This window comes from Mixophyes fleayi, chromosome 11, assembly GCF_038048845.1.
Source record: "Mixophyes fleayi isolate aMixFle1 chromosome 11, aMixFle1.hap1, whole genome shotgun sequence".
In the NCBI taxonomy this organism is placed as follows: Eukaryota; Metazoa; Chordata; class Amphibia; order Anura; family Limnodynastidae; genus Mixophyes; species Mixophyes fleayi.
Genome location: NC_134412.1, coordinates 50183352 through 50202413, shown reverse-complemented (window position 1 = coordinate 50202413; position 19062 = coordinate 50183352).

Sequence of the window (19062 nt, the reverse complement as noted above, 5' to 3'; positions counted from 1 at the left end):
ACTGCCCCTGCTGTCACACTGTTCCCCCCCTGCTGTCACACTGCCCCACTGTCACACTGCCCCTGCTGTCACACTACCCCGCTGTCACACTGCCCCTGCTGTCACATTGCCCCTTGTCACACTGCCCCTGCTGTCACACTGCCCCTGCTGTCACACTGTTCCCCTCTGCTGTCACACTGCCCCTGCTGTCACACTGCCCCTGCTGTCACACTGTCCCCCTCTGCTGTCACACTGCCCCCGCTGTCACACTGTCCCCCTGTCACACTGTCCCGCTGTCACACTGCCCCCGCTGTCACACTGCCCCCACTGTCACACTGCCCCTGCTGTCACACTGTCCCGCTGTCACTCTGCCCCGCGCCAGCCATAAAAAAAAAAGAGAACACAGAAACTTACCAATCCGCCGGGCGCCGGGACCCAGCAGCCTCCTCTCTCCCGCAGCTTGTTACTGACGTCGATATTCAGTGACAGCTGTGTTCTCTTTTTTTTTATGGCCCGCGGCACCCCAGTGACACTTTGGGAACCGCCGGCCTAGGGCCTAGCGGTCCCAGAGGGCCCTGCCAGAGCCGACGGTGAGTGGGGAAGGCAAGGGAGAGGGGGCGCTCCCCTCTGCCCGCCATCCCCCTCTGTCCGCCGGCATAATAAGAAGAACCGCGGCTGAAAATTAAGAAGAAAAAAAAAAAATCATAGTCACCTGACCGCTCATCAGCTCCCGGCAGTCTCCTCTCTCCCACTGAATGTGTCAGGGAGAATTCTGTGAGGAGCACTGCCGGAAAAGAGAGGAGGAGCTGCGACAGCGTGACATACAAGACAGAAAAGAAGACAAGAAGAACAGAACAGAAAAGAGAAAAAGGCAATTGACAGGTAAGCTAACGGAGGCAGTGGCACATAGGGTGAGGGGCAAGAGAAAGGTGCAATAAGAACACAGAGGGGCATGAGAGAAAGGTGAACATTTATGGAGGGCACAGAGGGGCATGAGAGAAAGGTGAACATTTATGGAGGGCACAGAGGGGCATGAGAGAAAGGTGAACATTTATGGAGGGCACAGAGGGGCATGAGAGAAAGGTGAACATTTATGGAGGGCACAGAGGGGCATGAGAGAAAGGTGAACATTTATGGAGGGCAGTGTGAGGGGTAATAAACAATGATGGAGGGCACAATGTGGTGATGAAGCAAGTACAGTGTACTAAAGGGGATCAGTGTGTTGGAGGATCAAAAGTGATGATGGTGGGGAGATTTTTTTCTCTTCTATAGTTCTGCAACTTATTTGTCAAACATTTTTTTGTAGGAGGGAGCTGTGAGAGTTTGCGCAGGCTCAGTGTGCTTTGAGTGGGCGTGCAGGGAATGAAGTGACATCATACGGAGGATTGAGGTAGACTGTGCAGAGTTGGGCCAATAATACCAACCGTCAGAGAGTGAAATAACCTTTCTTTTCATCAGCAAACGTGAGTAATGAAAAGTAATCATTATAACAGATTATTGAAAAAACTCCTATTATTTAAATGTAATTAATTAAAGCTATGTATAACATTATTTGTGCTCTGTTTTATGTAAGGATTTAATTAAAAGTTAATATTTATTGGTATATCATTGTCTGCACTATCTTTTCTAGTAGGTATTAACAGTTAATATAATCTATGCTTTAATTTTTTTTTTTTTTTTAAAAATGCATTGCTATGGATTGTTTCACTTGGGGCGGGCGGGATGTGGGGGGATGTGGGGGGCGGGCGGGGGGGGGGGGGCTGGAGGGGCCCAAACCAGTATCTTGCCTAGGGCCCTATGAGGTCTAAATCCGGCTCTGGTTAGAATGCATGGAGAAAAACGATGAACAAAACAGATTAATGAGCAATTTTCAATTTGGAAGTTATTCCTTTCAAAATATTGCATGTTCACCTTTGTACTCTGATTAATAAAAGAGTATGTTTAATCATATAAACATGTTACTAAATTGTAACATCCTGCTCAATGTTTAGCATTCAGGTTTATCATAGTCCATGCAATAATTTGATTTCTATTGCTGTTCAAATCATGCCTTGTAATAATTATCCTTCAGATTTTTCCAAAGCTCTTACATTTTTATTCTCTCTCTATTATTTAAAAAAAAAAACACTTAAGAAAAAATGAATGTCAGAATTTAATAGTGGTTAAAAGGTTTTTTTTTTGCCATTTTCATTCAGATGTAATGCTATCTTTAAAATGTCATTTTATTCATCATAGTGTATTTTTGGGGTCAGTGTCACTTTACTTTTGATATATGTTTGAAGAATGAAATGTTCCTGTCTTCCTTTTTGTGATGGTCACTTTTCTCAGGATTAAGATTTTGTTATGACATGGAACAACAATAGATGTTCAGATTACTTTGATGCACAATATCCTTTCCATAGTAAATGGCAAAGCCCACTTACAAATAATCTAATGTAGTGTGGTTTGCTTCTGCAGCATGCTTAATAAAAAAAATGTTAGAAGCAACTCAATTTGTATTTCTTATTGCAACAGCCTACTTATTATTTCAACTTTAAAGTAAGTTTTATGTTTAATATCACTGATTATAATATTGATCATTTATTTTTGAAAAGTATGAAAAGGAAGCTCAGAAGACTCTTTCCACAATAACACAGATTAACAGTTTATTTAAGGGGATCAGGCAAAAATACATTTCCTTTCCAGGCATATGGCATATGACAAAAGGTTGAGGTTTGAGAACTCTCAATCCATATGACAATTCAGAAGATGTTCTACATATAAAAGCCTTCCACCCAATTTACAGTGTTTATATACATATTGTGGCAAGAGCCCGCTACTGCAGAAGCACACCCGAACAACTTCTTCCTTTTCATGTAGTTTTATTGTCAGGATGGTAAATGTTTTGACACGTACAGATTTCACAGCAATACCTGGAGACCCTCAATGCTAGCTAGATATAGTTCAGCTCTCTCTCAAGATCAGCCAGCTTCCCCAGCGTTGATCTCTCTGAACAAATGAAACAAACAAGCTTTTATACATGATGCTCCTCCCCCAGCCTTAGCTTGATGGACAGGTGACACACCCACCTTCTCTTTAAAAGAAAACACCCATCACTGGCTCTGTTTGCACAACCAGACACACCCTGTCTGTTTGCTGAGAGGAAGGATTTCAGATCATGTAATTTTAACCAAATTTAAATTATTGCTTTTCATACATAAGTCTTCACTCTAGGTGCATTACTGCACAAATGTTTTACTCTACTTCCGTGCTTTCTCTGCATATTGCCAGCTAAATGCCTCCTTTTGTTACATATCCCTCCCCCTAGCGTCTCCAAGTAGGGGGACGCGGACTTCGCGAGGAGCGCATATTTTCGTGACAATGCATCTGCATTCTTGTGCAGAATCCCAGGTCTATGTTCTACTGAGAACTTGAAAGGTTGTAGTGCCAAGAACCAGCGGGTTACCTTGGTATTTACCTCCCGGTTGCTCTGAATCCATCTCAATGGTGCATGGTCTGTTATTAAGGTGAACTCTCTGCCTAGGAGATAATAGCGCAGAGCTTCACTAGCCCATTTTATGGCGAGACATTCTTTCTCCACAGTGGCATATTTTTGTTCCCTTGGAAGCAACTTACGACTTAGGTACAGGACAGGATTTTCTACTTCATTCTTCTCTTGTGACAAGACTGCACCTAAGCCAACAACAGAAGCATCAGTTTGGAGGAAGAACCTGCGGGTAAAATCCGGTGCTTGTAGAACTGGGGAGGAACAAAGAGCCAACCGAAGATCAGACCAGGCGGTTTCAGCAGAATCAGACCAGGTTAATCTAACTGGACAACTTTTTTTTAACATGTCTGTAAGTGGAGCAGCTCTAGTGGGGAAGTGGCTTACAAACTGCCTGTAGTAACCTACTAAGCCTAAAAGGTTCTTAACTGCGACTTTTTTTCTGGTCTTGCCCAATTTTTGACTGCCTCCACTTTGTCTAGCTGGCGTTTTACATGCCATCAACCAACAATGTACCCCAGATATTTGGCTTCTCTCATGGCTATTGCACATTTCTCTGGGTTAGCTGTTAACCCTGCTGACCTTAATGAAGCGAAGACCGCCTCAACTTTGGCTAAATGTGATCCCCAGTCTGGGGTATAAATCACTATATTGTCCAGGTAAGCGGCTGCATAAGCTGTGTGAGGTAGTAGCAATTTATTCATGGCCCTTTGGAAAGTGGCAGGTGCCCCATGCAATCCAAAGTGTAGGACTTTATATTGATAGAGACCATCAGGGGTGGAAAATGCAGTCTTTGGCTTGGCCGTGAAAGTCAGGGGAACTTGCCAATAACCATTTGTTAGATCAAGGGTTGTCAAATAATTGCTACCAGCAAGATTTCCCACTAGTTCATTCACACGTGGCATTGGATAGGCATCAAACTGCGACATACTGTTTAGGCGCCTAAAGTCATTGCAAAACCTAATTGTCCCATTGGGTTTTGGGACAAGCACAATGGGACTATTCCACTCACTAGTGGACTCTTCAATCACATCTAACTGGAGCATCTTCTCGACTTCCTTTCTCACGTCCACCCGTCTGGCTTCGGGAATACGATACGGCTTCTGCTTTACAATGACTCCTGGCACAGTGATAATGTCGTGTTCGATTAAGATAGTGCGCCCAGGAATTGAAGAGAAGACATCCCTGTTCCGGCGAATCATTTCTTCAGTCTGTTGTCTCTGCTGAATGGACAAAGCTGACTCTATGGGTACTTCAGACTTTTCAATGGTAGTACTCACTACCTGAGGAGAGGTTTCCTCATCATGCCAAGGTTTAAGGAGGTTAACATGGTATATTTGCTCCTCCCTTCTCCTACCTAACTAGCGAACTCTGTAATTGACAGGACCGACAGCCTCTAGAACTTCATATGGACCCTGCAAATGGGCGAAAAGTTTGCTTTCCTCGGTGGGAACCAGGACTAGGACCTTGTCCCCAGGCTTGAAAGATCGAACAACAGCACTTTTATCATAACTTTTTCTCTGTCGTTCCTGAGCTTCTTTTACATGTTGCTGCACAATGGGCCCTATCTTTCCTAGCATCTCCTACATTTGGGACACAAATTGTACCAGATTTGGCTCCCTGAGGACCTTGCTGCTCCCACCCTTCTTTTAACATATCCAAGATACCCCTGGGCTGCCTCCCAAACAATAACTCAAAGAGACTAAACCCTGTTGAAGCTTGAGGTACCTCACGGATGGCAAACATCAAATAGGGAATAAGAGTGTCCCAATCTTTTTTCTCTTGAGCCACTGCTTTCCTGAGCATGTGCTTTAAAGTGCAGTTAAAGCGTTCCACCAAGCCATCTGTTTGTGGATGGTATACAGAGGTGTGAAGCGCCTTAACCCCTAGCAACTGGCACATGTTCTTCATCAGTTTAGACATGAATGGAGTACCCTGATCTGTGAGAATTTCTTTGGGTATTCCCAAGCGTGTAAACATCAATACAAGTTCTCTAGCTATGGAGCTGGACTTAATGTTTCGTAGGGGAATTGCCTCTGGATACCTTGTTGCATAGTCAAGCACCACTAGTTTATATTGGTGCCCACGTGCGGATTTTTTCAGTGGCCCCACAAGGTCCATAGCTATCCGTTCAAAGGGAACTTGTACTATTGGTATTGGAATGAGAGGTGCCCTGTACATGGGTTTGGGACAGGTTCTCTGACAAATGGGACAGGACCGGCAATACTTTTTCACTGCCATGTGTACCCCGGGCCAGTAAAACCTAAGCAGAACTCGCTCCCGTGTTTTATCCTCCCCTAGGTGTCCCCCACAGACATGTGTGTGTGCTGCTTTTAACACTAGGGTTACCAGGACCTGAGGAACCATTAATTTTTCTACTTTTTCCCCCTGCACATTAGCAACTCTATACAGGAAATAATTTTTAATATTAAAATATGGTATACCTTCTGCAGGCTGGGTGGCTTTCGCTACCCCATTTACCTCAGTCACACTTTTAAAGGCATGTTCCAAAGTGGCATCATTAAGTTGGTCTCGAGCAAAGTCCTGCAGAGAAAACAAAATTGGTATTGCGGACCAGTCCGTATCCTCACTGACAGGCGGGGTGGGCGCATCTGCAACATCACCGACCAATGCTAGTTTGGACTGTCCATGTTTCCCCGCAGGTGGATGCTTTTGTGGAACTCCTGCTGTGACTCCCAGGATGGCATTCCGGTTTGGCGGTTCCCAAAGATTGATGTCCAGATGTTGTGGATCTTTAGGCGGTTCCTTTAAGATCGGGCTTCCGACCGTTGCATCAGTTGCCGCCATGTCCGGCCGGATCCACTCACCGAGGACATCATTAAACAGTGGGAAGTCTCGCCCCAAAATGAGTGGATATGGGAGTTTAGGTGCCTTGGCAGCTACCACCATAACAGTTTTGTCTTTGAGTGTGACTGGTAGTATTGTTCTTTCATACTCCTCTGTCGTGCCATGTTCGCAAATAACCTTCACCTTGGGCATCCAAGACGTTATGGTTTCGGGTAGGGCAGAGCTGGAAACCAATGAGAGTTCACTCCCCGAGTCAACCAAGGCCAGAACAAGGTTCTGGTTGATTAGCAAGGTCACCCGGAACAAACAAGGACTTCCTGATGTGGGACTCATGGTAAAACAGCTTGGAAAAGCAGGCCCAATATGTGCCATGGAACAGTCTATGGGTTCCGGTAGTTTAGGACACTCTGCCTTAAAGTGGCCTAGCTCACCACATTCAAAACACTTCAGATTAGACAGCTTTGCACCTGGCCCTCTGTCCATAGCAGTTTTGCCATTGGGCCCTGTAGCAAGGATTGTCAAACCTGGCTTTTGGCGTGGCAGCGGCTTTGGCACAAATGCAGGTTCTTTAGTCATTTGCTGTAGCGCACAAAACCTTTCTACCATGGTGGCAAGCTCTTCATAAGTTTGTGGGTCTGATTGCAGTACCCACCTTTGCAAATCGCGGTTCAGCCCCCGGATGCAGTGATCTATCGCCAGAACTTCAATAATCCGAGAAGGCGAATTCTTCTCAGGCTGCAGCCATTTCTTTAAAATTTTAGAAAGCTCAGCCACTTGCGCTCTGACCGGTTTTTCTTTAACATAGCGCCATTGGTGATAGCACTGGGGTCGGCCTGGCCCGGAAACTCCAATGCGAGCCAATATCTCAGACTTTAGGCACAAATAATCAGAGGCCCGTTCCTCATCTAGATCCATATACGCTTTCTGAGCTTCACCAGTCAGATATGGTGCCAGCCTCTAAGCCCAATCTTTAGGAGGCCATTTTGCCCTTTTTGCAAGTCTCTCAAAGGACACCAGATATGCTTCTATGTCATCACCTGGCGACATTTTCTGGAGAACAGGACCAAGTGGTTCATTTCTGTCATGTCTCACCTGGCTTAACTCTTCTCTTAAGAGCCTTGTGTTTTCCACCTGTGCCTCGGTAACATGTAGCATCTGAGCTTGCTGCTGTTGCTGCACAGCGGCCACATTCACGAGGGTTCTCAGTACTTCCTCCATGCTGACGTCTGCGTGGGTTGGGTAGCGGAAGCTTGCTTCCCGGAGTATCCCACTCCTGACACCACTTGTGGCAAGAGCCCGCTACTGCAGAAGCACACGCGAACAACTTATTCCTTTTTATGATGCTTTATTGTCAGGATGGTAAATGTTTTGACACCATATACTTGCACAGCAATCATGGAGACCCTAAACACTAGCTCTACATAAACCAGCTCTCTCTGAGGACCAGCCAGCTCATCCAGCGTTGGTCTCCCTGCACAAATGATATAAACAAGCTTTTATACCTTATACTCCTCCCCCAGCCTTAGCTTGATGGACAGGTGACACACCCACCTTCTCTTTAAAAGGAAACGCCCATCACTGGCTTTGTAATTCAAACAGACACACCCTGTCTGTTTGCTGAGAGGAAGGATTTCAAGTCATGTAAGTTAAACCAAATTTAAACTATTGCATACATAGGTCTTTACATTCAATCTAGGTACATTACTGCATAAATGTTTTACTCTACTTCCCTGCTTTCTCTGCATATTGCCAGCTAAATGCCTCCTTTTGTTACAATATATATATATATATATATATATATATATATATATATATATATATATTAGTATCCAGGTGCTTGGCACTCATACATAACATGTGTACATTACCCTGTTGCCTTCACTTGTATGGTTAGAACAATAAATAAATTCCAGGTAAGTCGGCAATCAAGGATTTAAAACAATTTGTAGTTTGTGTCAAAAGGGTGTGTTTAATCCATTCCAACGTTTCAGTATGGTACTTTCCTCAGGGACTAGAGCTGGATTTTCAAAAATTTCTCAAACGTGGATATTCTAAACAGCTACTAAAAAATATTAAAGCGAAAGTTTTGAGGATTCCAAAACCTGATACACTTATGAATAAGAAGTTGGAAAAATTGGTTAATAAATTACCGTGGGTACAGTGTTATAACACAAAAAGCCCAAGTACAGCTAAAACAGTCAAGTCTTTGTGGCCAATAATCCAAACGGATCCAGAACTGTCATCGCTAAGAGAAGTCTCCATTATGCCCTGTTATAAACGGGGGAGAAACATCAAAGACCTAGTGATGTGCACACATATTACAAACATCAAATCATCTGAAATTATTGATAGATTTACAAAAGTACGTACAGGTTGCTTTAAGTGTCCAAACTACATAACTTGTCGGTATATGGAGACAGGAAATACCTTTAAACATCCTCATTCAGGCAAAGAATACAAAATTAATTTCATGCGATCCTGCACCAGTATATTCGTAGTGTATATCATCATGTGCCCATGTGGCCTTTACCACGTGGGCAAAATATCTCGACAATTCAAGGAAGGATTGCTCTTCACAGATCAGCTATAAGAATGGCCATAGAAAAACATAACAGTGAACAACCAGTTGCTAGACATTTTTTGAATGCTAGACACAATATGGCTATGCTCCAGTATAAAATTATTGATCATGTTCCACCATTGCTTAGAGGTGAAGATAGTGATAATAAATTAATGCAATTGGAATCTACTTGGATACATCGCTTGAATACAGTGGCTTCATATGGGCTTAATGAGAATCTCCCTCTAAATTGTTTCTTGTACATCTGGATGCATGCTCCCTGTGAAACTTCCCAGGCTCTTTTATTCGTGCCTCGGTGGTCTCCCATGGGCATGCATACTCGAACATTCATTAGAATATACAATGTATTGTTAGTGGTTTATAGCTGCTTTATTTAGATATGATCATGCAAAATAATAGATGATGTATTTATATAGTATCATTATATATAGAAATCCAGTTTGTAACTGTTTTTTGTAGTATTAATGGTTAATATATGTATTAACAACAGTAAGAGTTCTCTTCACAAAATATAGCTTATTTATACATGCAGATAATGGTAAGTCACACTGATATATTGTATAATGTGTGGCTTTGCCATTTGTAAATCAACATATATGCATTTTCCTTTTCTTTTTAAATGTCTTTATTTAGTGTAGTTTTAAATGGTTATGGCAATTTAAGTGGTTATCCAGCGATCAGTGGGTAAGTAGATTCTGGTTTAATACTTTTGCATTACAATATTTGTGGTTTTTTTTGCATGTTTAAAATTCAGATTGCCTTGGTGACGTTTGTTAGCCCCGGCCCCTTATGATGATGTTGCTCTGTATTGTTTATTCATTTTCAGTTTTGATCTACTGGGAGTGCTATTCCCTTGCAATGCATGCTGGAATGGCTAACATAGGCAGCTCATTTCGCAGTGCAGCAGGTGTAAGGTATGTTAATTATACTGTGCATTATATGTATTGAGTATGATTGTCAGACTCTCACATGATGTCCCTGAGGAAAGTGATATACTGAAACGTTGGAATGGCTTAATATATATATATATATATATATATATATATATATATATATACACAGAAGAAAGCAAAATCAAGGCGCCTCATAGTGTAATATATTAGGTATTGGCCGCCCTAGGAAGTGCATCTCTTTGAAACATGGCATCGACATCAGTATGCAGAGCCCCAGACCAATGTTCCACCTTAAAGCTAAAAGGTTTTTAAGCCAGGAACCAACATGTGACCCTGGCATTCATCTCCTTGTTGGTGTGCATCTATTGTAACGGATCGTGGTCAATAGCCAGGATGAACTCTCTATCAAGTAGGTAGTATTGCTGAGGAAAAGAACCGGTGTCTCTTCAGCCTTCACCCTCTGGGACAATACTGCCCCCAGACCCAACCCTTAAGTGTCTGTCTGGAGAGAGAACCTCTCTCTAAAATTAGATACTTGCAGCACCGATAAGATGCACAAGACTTCTTTCAAATTTTCACATGTGATCTGGGAAGATTCTGACCAAATTAACTTTTCTGAGTTGTTCTTTTTAAGAAATTCTGTCAATGCAGTGGCTCGGGTAGCGAAATTTTGAATAAACCGCTGGTAGTACCCTACTTGACTTACACGAATCAAGTAACTATGGGCCTGATTCATTAAGGAAAGTTAAGCAAAAAATGAGTAAGTTTTCTTACTCAACTTTGCTGGACAAAAGCATATTGCAATGCAATAGGTGCAAATTAGTTTATTATTATTGAAAATACTGTCTGTTTTTTCATGTAGCACACAAATACTTGATAGCTTATTTGTACACTGAAAATTAATTTAACTATTTAACGTTAATGATACACATACCAGAGATCTTTCAAATATAGGCATGTAGGATATATATCGGAATAACAGTTATAGAAATAGCCAATGGTAGCGAACAGTCCTCACAGCTTGTACACATCAGATCCTCTACGTGTTTCGTGTAAAACAACTTCGTCAGGAGGGGTGGATCGTAACTCCAACCAGTTACCTTTCTATAGGGCAATATGTAGCAGGTTTATCTCATTATACTTCCGCTGCATTATTATATAACATATTACACATTTCAGTTCAGAATGGCAAACAGATAATATAAAAAGCAATAAAATACAATCATTAAATAATGACAATTAAAAACTTTAAGCACAGAATATTATTAGAGTCATAGGGGTAAATATATGAAGCTCCGGGTTCTTCAACACCCCCGAGTTCGGCGTCTTCAGTGCTTAAATTTATAGCGGTGCTGCCTTGTAAAGGGAAACTTCCCTTTACAAGGCAGCGCCGCTTTAAATTTAAGCACTGAAGATGCCGAACTCGCGGATGTTGAAGAACCCGGAGCTTCATACATTTACCCCATAGTGTCTTATCTGCATCGGGAACCGTATGCAGACATACTCAAATGGTTATTTCAAATCATCCAGTCCTCCTTTATAAAATTATAATAATGTTAATAACTACTTCAATATACATTAAAAATAAAACAACATAAAGGTTTACGCTAAATAGTGTAAAAATGTTAAAATAGGACATGGTTATTAACAACCTGAAACAAGATAGACATTCTAAATACTACTCAAAAAGCAAAATTTGGCATAATACAGTCTAAAGTACTTTATAATACTCAATGTTATAGTACTATTAAAATCACAATAGCGCCAAAGGATTCTAAATACGATCAGAATCAGCACATGCAAAATTTTATGCTCCATATCACCTGTAAGTGAATCATTACGAACAGTCGATTGGCAACTAATCTAATTCTGCAAGGGTGCAGATTTCTCCAGAGCAAATAGTCCTATTTCATGAATCTTACCCAAGGGAATAATCACATTTTCAAAAGGGAATATTAAGTTCTTTGGCGACAGATTAAACAGTCGTTTAAATCCCTTCAAACACATACAGACATAGTTATAGGGTTCAAAACTATTACTAAACATATATTATCATACAAAGTAGCTTTATGGCAAGACTCAGTAAACCTAGTCAAACAACAATCGTATGATAATTGTGTGGGTCCACATATATTCCAACAATTATCAAAACATAATATACAATAATCATATTAACCCACTATGTTCCTAGTCGATATCAGTCATACTAATCCGCTGCTTTCGTAATGGGTATTGGTTCATAGATATTACACTGATCCTTCATGTAAACTGAATGGATCGTTTAAAATAATAAGAGATAAAATGGATTATGATAATAATAAAATACGTAATTGGAGCCGATTTGATAACCAGGCTCAACAATACAAAAAACCTGTGTCGCAATATACATTGAGAGACCGAGAGAATACATATGAATATGGAAAAACTCAACCTATTGGGAATACATGGCAGAAAGTGCCTTTTAGACGTAAAAATAGTCAAACTGATAGATATAATAGATTTGAATTACCTATCTCAAATAGATTTGAAAGTCTAAAAGAAAGGAACACGGAACTGCAAACACTTCCAGCTAATAAATTAAATAAATCGCCCTATTTTTTAGAACAGCGCACCAAATTGAGAACCTCGGACATCAGGAGTGTTATGATGTCAAGGTATTCGAACAATTCCCTGAGAAAAAGATCATTCCAAGACATAGAGGGAAAAGAGCCAAAAAAAGCTCCAAAAAAAAAAGAGCGATTTGTTAGAGAAATCTCAAAAGGGCATATTTAATTTATCTGATAGAATTTTACAAACTGGAGAGTAGAATTCACTATCAAAGGGATTGTCCTTTGCACCGACTGTTGTCCCGAATGGTTTTGAACTATACATTGATCTTAATATGTGAGGAAACTCACGTTGAAAAGACATTTTATAAAATATGAGAATAAAGATAGCGATATAGAGCTATCCACACCCCCTAAAATGTTAGCAATGAATACAGGTTTAAAGAGGAAATCTACATTTTTTCCAATAGAATCAAAAGGAAAATATATATAGATACTTTTTATGAACTGGTTAATCGAGATTTTGAGACACTAATCAATAGTCAATCTAAAATTAAAATGAATCTTTCGAATAAAGAAAAAAATGCTCTAAAGGAATTGGCTAATGATGAAAATATTATAATCAAATCTGCAGTTAAGGGGGGAGGACTGGTGATCTTGAATAGAGTTGATTATGTAAATGAAGCAATGAGATTGGTTGGTTTTACTAATTTCTATGTGAAACTCACAAAAGACCCAACAGCTTACAAACTTCCACAAATCCATAAACAGTTGATAAACCCACCAGGACGCCCTATAGTATCAGGGATTGGTTCTACGATCACGCCCTTATCTGAATTTGTAGATTTTTATCTTAAAAAAGATGTGATATAACTGAAATAATTTTTGAAAGATTCAACTCAGATTCTACAAGTTTTAAGAAATATTAAATGGGAATCAGAATATCTTTGGTGTACTGTAGATGTCTAATCTCTGTACACAGCTATCCCTCATTCTAAAGGAATTCATGCAGTAGAGCTGTGCCTAAAGGATAATAATGATCTTAATACTACACTACAAGATTTTATTATTGAATGTACTCGATATATTCTTGAACATAATTATTTCCTCTTCCTGGACCAATATTATGTTGAAGGGCAGGGGACTGCTATGGGCAGTCCTTTCGCACCAAGTTATGCAAACATCTATATGGGAAATTGAGAAGAAAATATAATTTATAGTAATAAAGAATATATGAGTAAGATTTGCTTGTTCAAAAGGTATATAGACGATATCTTAATTATATGGAAAAGAACATCAACGGCGTTTGATCTATTTATGAAGGAAATTAATGTGAATAATTATGAACTCAAATTCACATCACATACTGATAGGAACAGAATATTAAATTTTGGACTTAGTATTGGATACTGAACATTTTATGGAGAGGAAAAATATAAATACATATACACATATGAAGCAAATGGATAGCAATAGTTATATTGACTACACTAGCTGTCATTATAAAAGATGGAAGGTTAATATCCCATATTCACAATTTATGAGAATTCGATGGAATTGTGAGGATGAAAATACATTTGGAAAAACAGGCACTAATAATATATGATATATTTTTGGAATGGGGATATCCTGGAAATCTATTGCAGACCAATCTTAGCAGTTAGAAATTTAGATAGAATGTTGCTATTAATGTATAATAAATAAGAGGAGAAAAAAGAAATTTTATGTCCGTTTGTCACTACCTATAATACAGCTTATTCACATCTTGTTAAGATCCTAGAAAAACATTGGCCAATAATAAGATTGGACTCTTTATTATCTATTTGTCTTCCTGATAAACCTCAAGTGATTCTTAAGAGACCGAAAACTTTAAAATCACTTTTAGTACCTTCACATCTTAAAGCATTATCTACTCCTAGGAATAATTGGTTATCAACAAATAAAGGCTTTTTCCCATGTGGACGTTGCAAGGCTTGCAAATTTGTTCATAAAGATCATAAATCCTTTTTGGATTTGTCCGATAAGAATTCCAGGATTATTAATTCATTTATTAATTGTAACACTTCACATGTAATATATATATATATATATATATATATATATATATATATACATATATATATATATGTATATATATATATATATATATATATATATATATATATACACATGCATATATATGCACATACATATACAGTCATGGGCAAATGTTTTGAGAATGATACAAGTCTTGGATTTCACAAAGTTTGCTGCTTCAGTGTTTTTAGCCCTTTTGGTGAGGGGTTGCTATGGTATGCTGAAGTAAGATTACAAGCGTTTCATAAGTGTCAATGTTTTTGTTTTTTTTTTTTAAATTTTATTTTTGAAACCGCAGAGACAAAAAAAAAAAGTAACATACTTAACAGTTATGCCAACAACAAATGGCAGATAATACAAAAATAGAAGACCCAAATTGGCACATATAAAATTTTTGGCACATATAAAATTTAGCCCTAGCGATACTTAGAAAACAGTGCTGAAAGAAGAGATAGGGTAATCTATTAGTTATTAAGACTTGAAAACATTTATGGTAGAGCGGTGGTTTTGTTTTATCGTTTTTGGGGAGAGGAGGGGGGAGGGGATGGAGGGAAGGGGGGGAGGGAGGGTATAGGGTTAGATTATATGAATCAAACAATACCCGGAACAGGAGATTTTTGCCACTTGAACCACGGTGTCCAAACTTCCTGGAATTTAGGAACAGTGTCATTTAGTAGAGCAGAGATATGTTCCATAGAGGAAATGAACCAGATACGATTAAGCAGCTCTGTTTTAGAAGGAGCGGACGGTTGCTTCCATGCTCTTGCAATAAGTAGCTTGGAAGCCTGGTAGATATGGGCGATTAAACAGTTTTCGGCCTTGCTAATATCAGGAATAGGTTGATTTAGCAACACCTGAGCCGGTACTTTAGTAACTCTGATTCCAGTTACCTTACGTGTAATAGCCAGAGTTAGATTCCAGAAAGCCTGGACAACCGGGCATTCCCACCAAATGTGCAGGAAACTTCCTTTAGCTCCACATAAATGTGGAGCTAAGGGAAGCAGATGGGTACATACGGTGTAGTTTTTCTGGGTCTAGGTACCAGCGCGAGTAAATTTTAAAGCAATTTTCTTGAATGCCTGCGTTTATGGAGACCTTAGCAGTTCTCGCACGAATGATAGACCACCCCTCGCTGTCCAGTGATATCCCCAGATCTTGTTGCCAAGCATCCTCGTGAGGTTCGGGAGTTTGGTCCAGAGGGGCTATGAGCATGCGGTACAAAATGGAAATGTTACCCCTGCGTCCCGCCGAATGTATGCAATGTCGCTCAAATGGGGTCCTTTTACGCAATTGGGTGGATCTTGACTGTGACTGTATAAAGTTCCGGATTTGTATATATTGGAAATGAGCTGATAATGGCGGATGGCATTTATTCTGGATTACTTCGTATGAGGCAGGTGCGGTTTCCCCCACGATATGGAGGAAACGTTCCATTTTATGCCTTTTCCACCAGTCGGCCATCGCTTCTGACCTACCTGGCTGAAAAAGTGGGTGAGTCCAGATAGGTGTCAAAGGAGACGGGTAAGGTGCCAGGCTATATTTTTTGTTGGCCAGATCCCAGGAATTTAGTGTAAAAGATATGGAGGGGCAAGAGTATGCCGAGGCAGGTCTACTGGATCTGGGAAGCCATGGTAGGTGATGCACGGGGGCGACTGGTGACAAAGCATTTTCAATGTCCACCCACCTTTTCAGGCCTGGGTTAAGGTGCCAAGAAATGACAAAACTTAACTGAGTAGCCAGAAAGTATTCATGTATTAGCGGAAGGCCAAGTCCTCCAGCCTCTTTGGGCTTAGCCAACATGGTCCTCCTCAATTAAGGTTTCTTTCCTTGCCATATAAACCATATAGTAACCGCTCTCAAGGCGGACGCAAAAGTGCTATCTATTAATTCGTACTGACTATGGCGGTTCCTTTGTGTAGTGGGGGAGTGGCACTGGCCTTAGGTGGCCGCCACCGTAGTGTCAATGGTTTTTATTGACAATTACATTAGGTTTATGCAAAGAGTCAATATTTGCAGTGTTTACCCTTCTTTTTGAAGACCACTGCAATTCACCATGGCATGGTGTCAATCAACTTCTGGGCCACATACTGACTGATGGCCGTTCATTCTTACCTAATCAATGCTTGGAGTTTTTCAGAATTTGTGAGGTTTTGTTTATCCACCCACCTCATGAGGATTGACCAAAAGTTCTCAATGGGATTAAGGTCTGGGGAGTTTCCTGGCCATGGACCCAAAATTTTGATGTTTTGATCCCCGAGCCATGTAGTTATCACTTTTAACTTATGGCAAGCTGCTCCATCACGCTGGAAAAGGCATTGTTCATCATCAAACTGTTCTTTGATGGTTGGGAGAAGTTGCTCTTGTTGGATGTTTTGAAACCATTCTTTATTCATGACTGTGTTCTTAGACAAAATTGTGAGTGAGCCCACTCTCTTGGTTGAGAAGTAACCTAACACATGGATAGTCTCAGGATGCTTTACTGTTGGCATGACACAGGGCTGATGGTTGCCCTCACCTTTCCTTCTCCAGACAAGTATTTTTCCAGATGCTCCAAACAATGTCAAAGGGGATTCATCAGAGAAAATGACTTTATCCAGTCCTCAGCAGTCCAATCTCTATACATTTTGCACAATATCAGTCTGTCACTGACGTTTTTCCTAGAGAGAAGTGGCTTCTTTGCTCGCCTTTTTGACACCAGGCCATCCTCCAAAAATCTTTGCCTCACTGTGCGTACAGATACACTCACATCTGCCTGCTGCCATTCCTGAGCAAGCTCTGCAATGGTGGTGTCAAAATCCCACAGCTGAATCAAATTTAGGAGATGGTCCTGGTGCTTGCTGGACATTCTTGGGCACCCTGTAGCCTTCTTCCCAACTATTGAGCTTCTCTCCATGAAGTTTTTTATGATCCGATAAATGGTTTATTTAGCTGCAACTTTACTAGCAACAATTTCCTTTCCTGTGAAGACCTGTTTGTGCAAAGCAATGATGAGTGTGTTTGTGCAAAGCAATGATGAATGTGTTTCCTTGCAGGTAACCATGGTTAACAGAGGAAGAACAATTATTGCAAGCACCACCCTCAAGCACTTGTCTTTTTGTGGCAGGTCTGAAACGCAGTGGAAATGTTATTTTTTGGGATAAAGTTAATTGTCATGGCAAAAAGGGGCTTTGAAAGTATTTGCTTTTCATCTGATCACTCTTCATGACATTCTAGAGTATATGGATATTGCCATAATAAAAACTGAGGCACAGGGACTAGGGTCAATTTGATAGCAGCCAATTAACCTAATATATATATATATATATATATATATATATATATATATATATATATATATATATATATATATATACAGGAGTAGAGGTAGACCTGCAATAGACAGTACAAAACACATTATACTTAGTTCTGTTTTCCTCTAAAGGAAAGATATAGAGTCCAGTGAGGACTATGTCAGGTAATCAGTTGGGAAGGAAGAGAGAGTGCATTGAAGTGGGATACTATATTGGTTGGGTACACACTACAGGTTTGTCATCCGATTATCGTGCACTAAACACTTATCATGATTCACCTTTAGAGGCAAGGAAATAAGATGCTGTAATTACACAAGGAATTGGTAAGTGAATGAGAATGATATTTATGGCAATATTATGACCAGATGACTCAAGGACAAGTTATGTACTGTTACAAGAACCAAACTAGCATGAATGGAAGAGGATGGAATAATAGGCAGAGGTTCAGCATATGGAGAATGACAGTAGATGATACTATAAGATAGTACATCGGCTTTGATATTCTAGGTAATCATAAACCTAAAGCGGGTGAAAAATGCTCAACATGCCTATCTGGAAATCAACCGCTTAGCAGATTCAATATATAACAGGTTATTGTGATCGGTAATAACATAACTGATATGAATAGCCCCTTCTAGCCAGTGATGCCATTCTTCGGAGGCCCATTTTATGGATAAAAGTTCTCAATTGCCCACATCATTGTTAGCTTCAGCAAAGGAAAATTTTCGAGTGTAGTAAGAGCAAGTACACAGTATGTAGTCAAGGAGGTCTTTTGGATAATACCGTACCTGTATCCACATTGGAGGCAGCTACATTCATCACAAAGGGTAAGTCCAGGTTAGGGTATCTCAGGATGGGAGAGGAGATGATTGCTATCTTAGGGGCTTAGAAGGAAGCTACAGCATCTTGAGTTCAGTTGGCAGTGTATGCCCTTTTGTGGGTAAGGGCAGTTATCGAAGCTACCAGGTCAGAAAATGTGCGAATAAATCTTTCTTAGCAATTTGAGATGCACAAGAACCTCTGGATGGCCTTTAAATTTGTTTGGTGCACCCAGTCCAAAATGACTTGTACCTTGCATCCTTAGATAACCCTGCAGAGGAAATTACATATTTTAGAAAAGAGACCTTCTGGATTTCGAGTTCACACTTTCGAATTTTTAGTAAAGATTTGATGTTCCCAAAGTCTTAGGAGTACCTGTTTGACATGAAAACTAAACTGAGCCAGGGCATGAATAGATCAAAATATCTTCCAAGTATACCACAACAAATTAGCCTAGGAAGTCATGGAGTACGAAATACAAAGGTCAAAGGTTATGACTAGATACTCGTAATGACCTGATAGGGTGTTAAAGACGGTCTTATATTCATCACCCTCTCTGATGCAGATGACATTATATGCCTTGCAT